The sequence below is a fragment of the Eschrichtius robustus genome, chromosome 5, assembly GCF_028021215.1.
Source record: "Eschrichtius robustus isolate mEscRob2 chromosome 5, mEscRob2.pri, whole genome shotgun sequence".
Taxonomy (NCBI): domain Eukaryota; kingdom Metazoa; phylum Chordata; class Mammalia; order Artiodactyla; family Eschrichtiidae; genus Eschrichtius; species Eschrichtius robustus.
In genome coordinates this window covers 10,837,664-10,849,756 of record NC_090828.1, presented here as the reverse complement: position 1 = coordinate 10,849,756, position 12,093 = coordinate 10,837,664, and the positions used below count along the sequence as shown (strand labels likewise).

Sequence of the window (12,093 nt, the reverse complement as noted above, 5' to 3'; positions counted from 1 at the left end):
TGGAAGAGTTCTTTTTTTAGTGATTTAATACGAAAGTTCACAATAGCTGTACAACCAGTTAACAATAATGAAATCCTTGCTATCTAAAATGATATTCTTCCTCCCTCTGCAATTTTTGGGAAAAGTTTGAGAAGGATAAGTATTAGCTCTTCTCTAAATGTTTGATAGAAGTCACCTGTGAAGCCATCTGGTGCTGGACTTTTGTTTGTTGGAAGATTTTTAATTACAGTTTCAATTTCATTACTTATGATAGGTCTGTTTATATTATCTAATTCTTCCTGGTTCGGTCTTGGAAAATTGTACCTTTCCAAGAATTTATCCTTTTCTTCAAGGTTGTCCATTTTATTGGCATAGAGTTGTTTTTAGTAGTCTCTTATAATCTTTTGTATTTTGATGGTGTCACTTATGATCTCTCCTTTCTCATTTCTAATTTTATTGATTTGTGTCCTCTCCCTTTTTTTCTTGATGAGTCTGGCTAAAGGTTTATCAATTTTGTTTATCTTCTCAAAGAACCAACTCTTAGTTTTATTCATCTTTGATATTGTTTTCTTCATTTCTATTTCATTTATTTCTGCTCAGATCTTTATGATTTCTTTTCTTCTACTGACTTTGGGGTTTTTTTTGTTCTTCTTTCTCTAGTTGCTTTAGGTGTAAGGTTAGATTGTTTATTTGAGATTTTTCTTGTTTCTTGAGGTGAGATTGAATTGCTGTAAACTTCCCTCTTAGAACTGCTTTTGCTGCGTCCCATAGGTTTTGGGTCATCGTGTTTTTGTTGTCATTTGTTTCTATGTATTTTGTATTTCCTCTTTGGTTTCTTCAGTGATCTCTTGATTATTTAGTAGTGCACTGTTTAACCTCCATGTATTTGTGTTTCTTACAATTTTTTTTTTCTGTAATTGATTTCTAATCTCAGCGTTGTGGTAGGAAAAGATGCTTAATATGATTTCAATCTTCTTAAACTTTCTGAGGCTTGATTTGTGACCCAAGATGTCATCTACCCTAGAGAATGTTCCATGTGCACTTGAGAAGAAAGTGTATTCTGCCACTTTTGGGTGGAATGTCCTATAAATATCAGTTAAATCTATCTGGTCTATTGTGTCATTTAAAGCTTGTGTTTATTTATTTATTTTCTGTTTGGATGACCTGTCCATTGGTGTAAGTGGGGTGTTAAAGTCCCCTACTATTATTGTGTTACTGTCAATTTCCCCTATGAGGCCACCATCACCCTGACACCAAAACCAGAAAAAGATATCACAAAAAAAGAAAATTATAGACCAATATCACTGATGAATATAAATGCAAAAATCCTCAACAAAATACAAGTAAACAGAATCCAACAACACATTAAGAGGCTCATACACCATGATCAAGTGGGATTTGTCCAAGAAATGCAATGATTCTTCAATATATGCAAATCAATGTGATACACCACATTAACAAATTAAGGAATAAAATCCGTATGATCATCTCAATAGATGCAGAAAAAGCTCTTGACAAAATTCAACACTCATTTATGATAAAAAATCTCCAGAAAATGGGCATAGAGGGAACCTACCTCAACATAATAAAGGCCATATATGACAAACCCACAACAAACATCATTCTCAATGGTGAAAAACTGAAAGCATTTCCTCTAAGATCAGGAACGAGACAAGGATGTCCACTCTCACCACTATTATTCAACATAGTTCTGGAAGTCCTAGCCACGGCAATCAGAGAAGAAAAAGAAATAAAAGGAATACAAATTGGAAAAGAAGAAGTAAAACTGTCATGGTTGCAGATAACATGACAATATACATAGAAAATCCTAAAAATGCCACCAGAAAACTATTAGAACTAATCAATGAATTTGGTAAGGTTTCAGGATACAAAATTAATGCACAGAAATCTCTTGCATTCCTATACACTAACAACGAAAGATCAGAAAAAGAAATTAAAGAAACAATCCCATTTACCATTACCAACAAAAAGAATAAAATACCTAGGAATAAACCTACCTAAGGAAGCAAAAGACCCGTACTCAGAAAACCATAAAACACTGATGAATGGAATCAAAGATGACATAAACAGATGGAGAAATATACCATGTTCTTGGATTGGAAGAATCAATATTGCGAAAATGACTCAACTACCCAAATCAGTCTACAGATTCAATGCAATCCCCATCAAATTACCAATGGCATTCTTCACAGGTTTAGAACAAAAAATTTTACAATTTGTATGGAAATGCAAAACACCCTGAATAGCCAAAAGCAATCTTGAGAAAGAAAAAAGGAGCTGGAGGAATCAGGCTCCCTGACTTCAAACTATACTGCAAGGCTACAGTAATCAAGACAGTATGGTACTGGCACAAAAACAGAAATATGGATCAATGGAATAGGATAGAAAGTCAAGAGATAAACCCACACACACATATGGTCACCTAATTTATGACAATGGAGGCAAGAACATACAATGGAGAAAATACAGCCTCTTCAATAAGTGGTGCTGGGAAAATTGGACAGCTACATGTAAAAGAATGAAATTGGAATATTACCTAACACCATATACAAAAATAAACTCAAAATGGTTTAAAGACCTAAATGTAAGACAGGACAGTATAAAACTCTTAGAGGTAAACATAAGAAAAACACTCTTTGACATAGACCACAGCAAGATCTTTTTTGACCCACCTCCTGGAGTAATGAAAATAAAAACAAAAATAAACAAATGGGACCTAATGAAACTTAAAACTTTTGCACAGCAAAGGAAACGATAAAGAAGATGAAAAGATAACCCTCAGGATGGGAGAAAATATTTGCAAACGAATCAACTGACAAAGGATTAATCTCTAAAATATATAAATAGCTCATGCAGATCAATATCAAAAAAACAAACAACCCAATTAAAAATTGGGCAGAAGACCTAAATAGATATTTCTCCAAAGAAGACATACAGATGGCCAAGAGGCACTTGAAAGGCTGCTCAACATCACTAATTATTAGAGAAATGCAAATCAAAACTACAATGAGGAATCACCTCACACCAGTTAGAATGGGCATCATCAGAAAATCTGCAAACAACAAATGCTGGAGAGGGTGTGGAGAAAAGGGAACCCTCTTGCACTGTTGGTGGGATTGTAAATTGATACAGCCACTGTGGAGAACAGTATGGAGTTTCCTTAAAAAACTAAACATAGAATTACCGTATGACCCAACAATCCCACTACTGGGCATGTACCCAGAGAAAACCATAATTCAAAAAGACACATGCACCCCAATGTTCATTGCAGCACTATTTACAATAGCCAGGTCATGGAAGCAACCTAAATGCCCATCGACAGATGAATGGATAAAGAAGATGTGGTACATATATACAATAGAATATTACTCAGCCATAAAAAGGAACGAAATTGGGTCATTCGTAGAGACGTGGATGGACCTAGAGTCTGTCATATAGAGTGAAGTAAGCCTTAAAGAGAAAAACAAATATCGTATATTAACGCATATATGTGGAATCTAGAAAAATGGTACAGATGAACCTATTTGCAGAGCAGAAATAGAGATGCAGACGTAGAGAACGGACATGTGGACACAGTGGAGGAAGGGGGGGGTGGGATGAATTGGGAGATTAAGATTGATATATTTACACTACCATGTGTAAAATAGGTAGCTAGTGGGAACCTGCTCTATAGCACAGGGAGTTCAGCTTGGTGCTCTGTGACGACCTAGATGGGTGGGATGGGTGTGGGGGAGGGAGGTTCAAGAGGGAGGGGCTATAGGTATACATATAGCTGATTCACTTCATTGTACAGCAGAAGCTAACACAACATTGTAAAGCAATTATACTCCAATAAAAAAAAATAAAAAATTTTAAAAATAAAAAGAATAAAAATAAATAAAACAATATTCTTAATCAAGAGGACATAGGTACAAGTACATTGTAAGTTTTACTGTGGTTCCTGATGCAGGTCAGGTATTTAAGGCATACAAAGTAAATAAATGAATTTCTTACCCAGTTTTATATATTATTTTTGTACATATAGAAGGGTATTGGGATTAATCAGGGTATTTTTCTGTGAATGGAAAAGGTGAGGATAGAGATTTGTGTTTTATTTTTTAGATAGGAACTTTCCAGAACAGAGGGAGAACACTTGCTGGAAGTATTGACTTGTTAGAAAATTCTCCCAACAGTTTTCCCAAGGATATAAAAACTTCAGCTCTTGCTAACAATGAATGCAGTTGAATTTTCATTCAGTATTTACTCAGTCGGAAAACTCTAAGAACCTCAACAAAGCCTCTGATGTTGGCTAAAGGCTTTTAAATTAGAGACAGTCCTTGAGTTATTCCCAGCTGTTTATTTAAAACCGAACAAATGCCAACAATGGATGTGCCACTGGGTGCCAACTTGATGAAATCACTTGACAGTAAATAACTTGGCAATAACAGTCTAATGGCAGAAAATGTATTTGATCACTGTTTTGGGCATTTACAACCGCAGGGACTTAGAGGTTGCATAATGACAGAGCAACGTGTCAAAGCAACCCTTCTGCTGACAAAAATGACAAGCTTTAGACAAAATATAAAAAGCAATGATAAGAAGGTACTGAAGAGGGATGAAGGGAAGTCAGAAATCAGAGGGGTTGCAAACCTTGAAAGAAGGGAAAACCAGGGGGTGAGATTTACATTTAAATAGATTTCTCCCCTGAGAGCCCTTCCCAGCCCACTCCCCAGTAAGTGGAATAGAGTTCAGACTCAAAGCAGCAAATTCAATGGGCTGAGAAGTTAACACAATTCAGGAGCTGCAAGTATAGTAAGAAAAGTAAGGGGAGAAACCCCAGACATTTTTGGTGTTTCTTTTCCCAGATTTGATTAGCTCCCTCTCAGGCATGTGCCAGTCTGTTCTCAGACCCCAAGGACCTTCTGCAGATCTCCTAAGCTTCCTCTCTGTGCAGCTCCCTCCTCTCCAGGGTTTTGCCCTGTGAAGTGTACCCACCGGTGGTCTCCGGCACTCCAGATCTGTGCTGTGGTCTTGAAACTCCTCCAGCAGACAGAAAACTGGGCCAGTAGGAGTGCTCACCTCATTTGCTTCCCGTATCTCAGGATCACAAATCTTCACTGCTAACTATCTAATTTCTAGTGCCTTATTCTCTCTCTTTTCTGCTTGCAGGACACCAATTACCTGTATGTTACACCATTACTCATTGTTCTACGACCTTTCTTCTTTTTTTACTGCCTTGTGTGTGTGTATGTGGGAATGTGTGTGTATCTTAATTTAGAAAATTTCTATTAATATATCTTCAAGTCCACTGATTATTTCTTCAGCTATGTCAAATCTATTATGAGCCACTGAAGGAATTCATTTTTCTCCATTCACTCATCATTTTTATCCCTCTGCTGAAATTCTCAAACTGTTTGTGCATGATATCCACTTTTTCCACTAAATCTTTAACGTAGTAATCACAGTTAATTTAAATTCCCTCTCTGATAGTTCTAACAGCTGGGTGATCCTAAGTCTGGTTTTGTGGATGGCCAAATATCTTGACAGTGAGTTGTTTTCCCTCACATTTTTGTACACCTCATAAGTTTTGACGGAATCCCAGACATTGCGTGTAGTATAGTAAGGACTGAGGTAAATAGCATTTACGCCCAGAAAGGGGCGTTTCCTGTTCTTCTGCCAGACTATTTGTGCGGGGTGTTGAGTAGTCAAGAGTTCTGCTGAGTTTGGATTTTGCTGTTGCTATGGTAAATTTCAGCCGCACAAGCTTCAGATTCCTCTAGGGTTGCCTTGTGCTTAGGCTGGGGGCTGAGTTGCCCGTGTTTGTGCTGGACCCTCACTGAATGACTATGTAACCAAAAGTGGAGTCTGGCTGCTTGCAGCTCAAAAGCCAATGAAGAGGCAAGGTTGGTGGAAAGGAAAGTTTGCTTTATTTCAGATGCTGGCAACCGGGGCTGGGGGAGGCGGGGAGGGTGGACTCCAACTCCCCCCCCACAAACACACACACTGACAATCAGTGGGCAGGAGATTTATAGACAGAGGGAGGGGGCTACATGCAGAAACAGCATAGGCAGCTCTGACAGGTTTCTTGAAATTGATCATGTGGTGTTCTGACCCAGCCTCATCTTGATTGTTTTAGGTACAGTTAGTCTTCAGTTCCAGGGTTGGCTTATTTCCATTTCTTTGAGGCAAATTCTCAGAATTGTGGCAGCTTATGTCATGACTACAGTCTGGTCATCATGTAGTTACCTTGTTCCGCCTGGTGGGGCTTTCTGCACATATTGAATATAAGACAGCTCAGAGGATACGGCTCAGAATATTATCTGTAACCCTTGAGGAGGACTTGAATTTGCTTAATGACTAACCTATTATTATTTGGTCTAGTTTGACTGTTTTCCTTTGCTTCTGTATTTTCTCACTTCTCTGATTAAACTTATTCTTTGGCTAAAGTTTTTCCCCAGGCAAAAGGCAGGCTGAGGACATGGTGGGTGGGAGGGAAGGACCATAGGGTCCTGCTCTGTTTCATCTACACCTCAGAGAGAATCTGTGCCCATATTCTTGCCCCCCCCAGGACTCCTTAGGCTGATGGTGTACAGTGTGGGGCTGTTCTCTGTTGTCTTGGTTTATCCTCCAACTTAGGTCGATCCTGTGTGCCTGGGCTTTGCAGATGAGGTAATCTAAACCTTCCTGCTTTCCCTCTTCATGCCAGGCATGCTCCAATTTGTATCATCTGTGGAATTTCTTATGCAGGAGAGATGCTCTTGCTTCTTCCCCAGCTGCAGGAGATCACTAGTGATATTGGGCCCAGGATGCTTTTCTGCCCTTCACCCAGAGTTACGGGAATTTTTTTTCATCTAATGTTGCCTTAGTAGCAATGAGTTAGCTGGTTTCTTCTTACCTCCTTCTTTTATCATGGCCACACCTCTTCCTCCTGGGCCTGCCATATGTGACCCAGTCCCACTTCCCCTTTCCTTTGGGGGAAACCTGTGCCTCACTGGAATCCATGCTACTTACCGTGTGATCTCAGTTCCCTGACGGCTTCCAGAAGGTTGTGACTTTGTAATTTATCTGGCTTTTTCTTATTGTTAGGTTGGGACAGCCAGCCTTTCTAGCTTTCTACATGTTGGACAAAGTGGAACTCTTTCATTAGATGTATTCTTAGATATTTAATTTTTTTTGGATGCTCCTTAAAGTGTAATGTTTTGAATCTTTTATTAGTCATTTGTTGCTGGTATATAAAAATACAAATGATGTTTATGTATTGATATTAGATCTATTACTAAGTTCACATATTAATTTTAATAGATTATTCTTTTGATTTTCTAAGTACTCAATTACTAGTCTTCAAATTATTTCTTTCTTTCCAATAACCATAAGTCTTATTTCTTTTTCTGGTCTTATACCACTGCAAAGACCTTTAATATGATGTTAAATACAAGTGGTGGCAAGGTAACATTTTTAGCCTCATGGAAAAGCTTTCAGTACATCATCATTAAGTATGATTTTTGCTATAGAATTTCCTAGATTTTTTTTTTTAATTAATTTATTTATTTTTGGCTGTGTTGGGTCTTCGTTTCTGTGTGAGGGCTTTCTCTAGTTGCGGCAAGTGGGGGCCACTCTTCATCGCGGTGCGCGGGCCTCTCACTGTCGCGGCCTCTCCCGTTGCGGAGCACAGGCTCCAGACGCGCAGGCTCAGTAGTTGTGGCTCACGGGCCTAGTTGCTCCGCGGCATGTGGGATCTTCCCAGACCAGGGCTTGAACCCGTGTCCCCTGCATTGGCAGGCAGATTCTTAACAACTGCGCCACCAGGGAAGCCCCTAGATGTTTTTTATAAGATTAGAAAGTTGTCTTTTATTCCTAGTGTGTTAAGAGCTTTTCTGATGAATACAAGTGCCTTTTCTATACCTTTTCAGATGATTGCAAGGCTTTTCTTTTTATTGAGTTAATGTGAAGAATAACATTATATTTTAAAATGTTAAGGTGGTTTTGCATTTTATGAATAAACTCCACTTTGTCGTGATGTATTATTCTTTTATACATTGCTAGATTCAGTTTACTCTGTTCTTATGGCGTAATTTTGAATTTCAGAATCAATTTTGTTTCATATATAAAGGTTTATTTATATTTTTATTTACTTTAGGTCAGTACTGCTGTTATCTTTTTCTGGAAATTTAAACATTTTATCAAAAATTTTAAAAATATTGACATATAGTTGTTAATATTATACTCAAATGTTTTCTATCACGTATACCCATATGTAGGTAGGTATAACTTCTTTAATATTTCTAATACTGGTAATCGAGCTCTTTCTCTCTCTCCATCCATCCACTCTCTCCTCTCCCTTTTTTCCTCTATCTTCTCTCCTCTCTCTTCTTTTTTTAGATTAGCCTTGCCAGAGGCTTATGAAATTTATTAGTGTTTTTAAAATATAATATTTTGGATTTGTTGACTTTTCTCCATTGTGTATCTGTTTCTTACTCCCTGGTTTCTGCTCTTATCTTTATTATTTCCTTCTGTCTACATTCTTTGGGTTAATTTGCTGTTCTTTTTCTCAATTCTTGAGATGGATGCCTATATCATTAATTTTTTTCAGCCTTATTTTCTATTCTTATTATGCACCTGAGGCATTTTCCTCTTAGTATTGTTTATTTGAATCCTACACATTTTATTTTTTTTCATAATTATGTACGTTAAGCATTTTCTAACTTTCATTTAATTGCTTCTTAAAATCCAGAGGCATCTAGATGTGTATTTCTTAGTGTCTAAACATTTGATCTGTTAGAATATCTTTTTGTTACTGATTTCTTATTTTTTCTGTGGCATAAAAATATTTGGAATTATTATAATTATTTCATACTCATTAAACTTACTTTATTGAGCTTCATTGGATGATCTTGTAAAATACTACTTGGGCACTTGAAAATAATCTGTATTCCACACTATACAATTTCAACTGGGTCATGTTTATGAATGGAGATGTTCAAATTTTAAATAACACTTCTTCCTGAGCAATCGCTGCCACGTTAGCTTCTACGTTACTGCTTCTGCTCAGAATACTCTCCAGAGCTAACGCTGTCTTCCAGCTGGTGGTCTTCCTGCCTGCCCTGTGCCGTAAGATGGGGGTCCCCTACTGCATCATCAAGGGCAAGGCCAGGCTGGGGCGTCTGGTCCACAGGAAGACCTGCACCACCGTGGCCTTCACACAAGTCAACTCGGAAGACAAAGGTGCTCTGGCTAAGCTGGTGGAAGCCATCAGGACCAATTACAACGACAGATATGATGAGATCCACCGTCACTGGGGAGGCAACGTCCTGGGTCCCAAGTCAGTGGCTCGCATCGCCAAGCTGGAAAAGGCAAAGGCCAAAGAACTGGCCACCAAACTGGGCTAAGTGTACACTATTGATTTTTCTGTACATAAAAATAATAATAATAAATAACACTTCTTGCTTTTCCTTTTTTACTTGAGCTCCCAGTTACTGAGAGAGGTGTGGTAAAACCTCCCAGTATAATATGAATTTGTCTATTTCTCCTTTTAGTTCTGTCAAATGTTATATATTTGCATATTTGCAAATTTTAACATATTATGAGGCTTTTTCATCATGTGCATAATAATTAAGACTTGAGTAATGGCAGTAGTGAGAGTTAATTATTGTCTTCAGCAATATGGAACTATCGATGACCTCAACAAAATTAATTTTATTGGAGTTATGGGAACTAAAGGCTCATTAGAGTGCAATCAAGAGAGAATGAAAGGAGACACATGGAGACTGAGTTACAAACTACATTCAAAGATTTGTTCATTAAATAAGGGCATAGAAAGTTGATGGTGGCCAGAGAAGAAATGAGATCAAGGGAGGCTGTGTGTGTGTGTGTGTGTGTATTTAAAGAAGTTCTTAAAGCATGTTTTTATGCAGATGAGAATTTTATGCAGAGAAATTTGACAATAAATGAAAGAGGAGGAGTAATTACAAAAGCACGTCCCTGAGAGAGTCTGGAACCCAGTATACAATGATGAAGAGTTCACGCATTGTAATACTACAGGGAAAAGAAGAGAAAATGGACACACATGTGAATAGATCAGTCAATTTTGTGTTGGAAACACGTGGAAAGTTTCTTCTCACTTTTTTTTGTTTCTCTGTGAAATAAGCAATAGGGTCATCATCTGAGAATGAAGAGGGGAGGGGATTTTGGGGATTGCAAATAGAAGAGCATGTGGAGTAGTTTTATGACATAGTGAGAGAATAAATGGCTAGGCAAATGTATATAGTAGAATGGCAAGGCATCAGTGAGAGCTTCTTTGAGGAAGGTGGTTATGAAATAAAAGTGGGATAAGCTTCATGTCCCACAAATAGAAAACCCTAAGCAGCAAAGGAGGTATATTCTAAATTAGGGGGTCAGTCACAAGATTCTTTCCTTCTTTCTAGATGAACGTTCTACTCTTTGTCTGGAAGCTTGTCTGGGATGATCTACTGCATGTCTCAATTTAGTGCCATTTGCTAGATGGTGAGTTTTTTGACTACCTTAAATTTCCTGAAGACTTTGGAAACAAATTAACTCTCAATACTAGTTCTAAGTGTTGTAAGGTCTTGAATTTTTGTTTCAATTGGAAGTCAGGAAGGTTTGAGCAGGTGATTTTAACAGATGACACTGTCAAGCAGAAAGAAGTGAGAAGACTGATTTATTAGCTACCAGATGACACAGTCTTACTTTGTGAAAATGTGCCACTATCTTGCAGAAACATCATACATTCACATCATCGTTTTTTCTATTTTGTACCTTCTTGTGCCCTTTTCACTGAATCTTTAAATACCAGTTTGATTGTGGCTCTCCCAAAGCTTCTGCCCACAGACTCAGTTGGTATGTTTCTCCATTCCAGGGTCATATAAAAGTCAACTCTCCTTCACGGTGAGATAGCTCTATTTTTGGGCTAACTTAAAGTGTCTGAAAAACTAATTTATGTGATAGATTAAAGTGACAGAAAAAACACCGTAGGCACAGTCATTTCACTTAGTGCAACAAATTTCCAAAGTAAAACAGCTTTAATTTCAACATAGTATCCTCAGGAGGATCAGATACTGTTTGGCTATTAAGCCCTTCACACATCATTAATTCCCAAGCAAGATGATAAATCTCACCACAAAACTAGTTCAGTGTACATAGGAGAAAAATAGAACTGAGATGATATCTGACTTGACCACAGGCTGTAGACACTGTTAAAAATAAATACTAAGTTTATATACACATTTTGGTTGGTAAAGAAAATGTAATCCATGTGAAAGCTAACGGATATAAGCTCAAATATCACCTCTTAACTTGCCCCCGTCTCTTTGTATCAACAAGTCCACCTTGGGGCCTTACTGTCAGCATTTCATCATGACAAACCTTTGTATTTCATTAATTCAATGTGCATACTTAGAAGCAAGCGTGGTCGTTCTTTATATCCTTCATAATTACTTGTTCTTGTAAAGGACTATCTGGGCATAGTTTTCATTTTGGATCAAGTCAGAGACATCCTTGTGGCAGGAGAAATTCTGGATATATTCCAGCTCATGAGACAATTCAGCATTCACCACTTCTAGTCAATAGCCTGGCATAGCTTGACCTTCAAAGCCTTTCCAAAGAAGAAACATTTGCTGGCAGTGGTGCTTGGGATAGAAGGTCTGAGACCAAAACAGATGAGAAAGTCCAGGTTATTGATGATTTTGTGGATTTCTTTCTTTAGATGAGACTTTAAAGGGGTTAATGGCATCAAGAAAACTATCATCATTCTTCTTAGCAAAGAATCCCTTCAAAATATTATCTCTCAATATTTTTTAAGGGGCAATATGAAAAAAATGTTACTATCAGAACCCAGATTCAGATTATTTCTCACCTATGACATTTTAAAACCAAAACCAAAATTCAATATAGAAATGATTAAAAAAACCTTAAAGAAAGATCAACATGAAAACTTTTCCATTTTACGTTCAAGTAATCACTACCTAAATGGGAAAAATGTCAATTATGATGCAAGCAGATACATCTTCATTTTTGTAGCTGGTTTCTGACATAATGGTGCTCACTAAAATATAATCAAGAAATATGCCCTGTAGTTCAAATTACGAGAACGAGCCTTAA

At 37.5% G+C, this 12,093-nt stretch overlaps 1 pseudogene; it reads left to right on the top strand.

The window, feature by feature from the left end:
* Positions 1 to 9,032: 9,032 nt before the first annotated feature.
* Positions 9,033 to 9,409, top strand: LOC137764704 (large ribosomal subunit protein eL8 pseudogene; annotated as a pseudogene).
* Positions 9,410 to 12,093: the final 2,684 nt, after the last annotated feature.